At 31.7% G+C, this 2,889-nt stretch overlaps 1 pseudogene across 1 annotated transcript in view; it reads left to right on the top strand.

The window, feature by feature from the left end:
* Positions 1-2,657, top strand: part of LOC145126371 (GDSL esterase/lipase At5g45950-like) — a 4,448-nt pseudogene extending 1,791 nt beyond the window's left edge. Inside the window, exons 4-5 of the transcript XR_013716411.1 lie at positions 1,965-2,211; positions 2,406-2,657. The product of XR_013716411.1 is annotated as a GDSL esterase/lipase At5g45950-like (transcript). The remainder of the gene's footprint in view (positions 1-1,964; positions 2,212-2,405) is intronic.
* The last annotated feature ends 232 nt before the right edge of the window (positions 2,658-2,889 follow it).

Here is a 2,889-nt window from a genome sequence, read left to right as displayed (position 1 = left end):
GTTGGAATCTATCTCATTCCCTAGATGATATAATCTAATTTTAATTAAAGGTTGAGGAATGGTACAAAAGTCAAATTATATATATGGTACTATTTATTAATTGTAACTAATTTATGTTATTGAACATTATATAATAGTTTTCTCGAATGTTCAATAGCATAATCATCGATAATGTAAACATTCATTGTGGGAACAACCTAGCTGCTGATGTCTTTATCTTTAGTAGTGATATGACATATATGATTATATATTTGTTGGTGGATATTGTTTTTTAAAAGTGATGGCATTGCAATAAAGTGTAAAGTGATTGTAAGAGTTGATATGACATAACTGAAATAAGAATGCATGACATGCTAATGTGTATTATAGTACAACATGTGTAAATATGACTTATTAACCTATTGATATTCTACTACAAACAAACCTTTCATTAAACTACAAACAAACTTTGCAGTAACTGATGTAAGCAACATCACCACATAGATTTTACTAAAAAGTGTTTGCGTTATGTTTTTTTTTATTATTTATTATAATACTAATTTATAAATAAAGGATAATGACTTTAAAAGGTAACCAACTATACATTTTATACATATTTGGTCACTTAATTTTTTTTATGCACTGGTAACCCTTAAACATATATTTTTGTTTAAAACATATCATTATTACCTGCAATTATTGCAAGTAACACTGGTTTTGAGAGGTTTTCCAGTGATATTTCCGGGATTCCTTATCTCCGGTCATCTTCTCAGGTAAAAAATCAGTTTTCCAGCCATGATAGATTTCGAGTTCATCCATGGTTTTAGAATACATGTGAAACACATAAAAAAAAGTTCATCCATGGCAAATTCCGAGTTCGTTAAAGGAAGTTTATCCATGGCAGAGTTCGAGTTCGTCAATGGAAGTTTTTTCAGGTTCTCGTTTCTGGAACCCATGATGTTCTTCGAGTTTAAACCCTTCAACCCATATTTGGAATCCATTTTGTTTTTGGAACACACATCTGAAATCAATTTTGTTTCTGATGAAGAAACCCTAACAAGAATCGAACTCGATTTCGGATCTCGTTTCTAAACCCATTCATCTTCATCGATTTTTAACCCTTTAAACGAAATTAATTTCAAACACACTTATGAAATCAATTTTGTTTCTGATGGATAATTTCAAACAAACATATCAAAACGAAATCAATTTCAAACACAAAAATGACAATTTTGTTTTTGAAGAAATCTAAATCGAAACCTAACTAATTTCTGGAACCAAACAAAGAATCCACGAATCTGGAACCAAATCGAAGTTTGAAGGTTGAACTCGTTGGTTTTTGTCTGTGTGCCTTAGAACTCGCCGGAAAATTCATAGTTAGCCGAAAAAGGTGACCGGAGAACATGTTTAATCGGAAATGACGCACGAAACCAGCAAAACTCACTCTACCTGGTAATATTGATACTTTTTGAACAATTTCAACAAGTTCAATGATATATCAAGCACACAAATACGTTTAGTGATTAAATATGTACAAACTCAAGAGTTGATTATCCTTATAAGTCATTATCCCTATAAATAATTGTTGTCTCAAAAAATACAAAACATGTGTGTATTACTCTATTCAAAATAAATTCTAAAGAAAAAATATTGTTTGTTCGTGTTGCATAATAATAGTCAATGGAAACATAACTAAAAATGTAATAAAAAATTTGCAGGCATGAGTTGCTAGGATGTGAATAAAATAATGTCATATTAATGGTTTTATTCTTTGTATATTAATAGTCTTTGTTGACCAAAGGGCTTGTAGCCCAGCGGTATCAGGTGGTGCCCTCCCTCTTTGAGGTCGAGGGTTCAAGTCCCGTCGTGGACATAGGTGGAATAGGTGTTGTTAGTTTAGTAGTAGATTAGATTTGCCGGTTCAAAAAAAATTAATAGTCTTTGTTGGTTTGCTTTTTACCAAGTATTTTTGATTGAAATTTTAGGAAATGCATGTCGAGGGTGCAAGGAGACTGGCAGTGGTGGGAATGGAGCCATTTGGGTGTATTCCACTCATTAAAGCGCTTAGAGGAACAGTTGAGTGCGATGATGTTTACAACAAGGTGGCTCTTACCTTCAACACAAAGATCAAAACACTTATGGCTACTCTTAAACCATCATTGGGAATAATAAACTTCTACACAGACATTTATAGTCTTATACTAGACACAGTTCAAAACCCAAGAAAATATGGTAAGTTCTTATGTTCAAATTATTTTGCATGTTTAACTCGCAGTACTAAATATAATATTGTAATTAAACTTGTAGTTTATATATTTCTAGCTAGAATTACTAATTTTGAGAGAAAAAAAAACCCTCGGTATCAAAATCGAAATTTTATGCTAATATAGTGACTTTCTTATAATTTGCTCATAAATAAACTGCAGGTTTCATAGAGGCATCAAAGGGCTGTTGTGGATCAGGATTAGAGTTCGGGCCAAGCTGTAAAGGGTTGTCTACTTATGTCAACAGAAGCAAGTATGTTTATTGGGATGCTGTTCATTTTACTGAAAGAATGTATAAAATTATTTCTGAAGAAGCTCTTCAATCTCTTATGAAGACTCTTGCTTAATCATGTTACAACCCCTTAACTAGTGTCTCTCTATGTTTGTATGTATAAGTGTGCTAGATTTTGTTAAGTTTCATTATAATATGTATTTTTATATGTACTTGTATCATGTATTAACTATCTTTCATGTAAAATGAATATTTAGTTTTGTAAAAATGGTAGAATGCCAATTTCTGCAAATTTGGTCTCCGATTTACCAAATTTATGTCGCAACAAGTTGTGGTTGCAAAAGGTGGAGTGACGGTGTGATTTACTTAAAGAACCTTCTTCATCTTACCTGCAATTCATCATTCTTCATCTTA

Source organism: Lactuca virosa, chromosome 7, assembly GCF_052849685.1.
Source record: "Lactuca virosa cultivar CGN04683 chromosome 7, Lactuca_virosa_CGN04683_v6, whole genome shotgun sequence".
NCBI lineage: Eukaryota > Viridiplantae > Streptophyta > Magnoliopsida > Asterales > Asteraceae > Lactuca > Lactuca virosa.
Note: the sequence above shows the minus strand (reverse complement) of the source record. Positions and strands in the feature narration are given on the sequence as shown.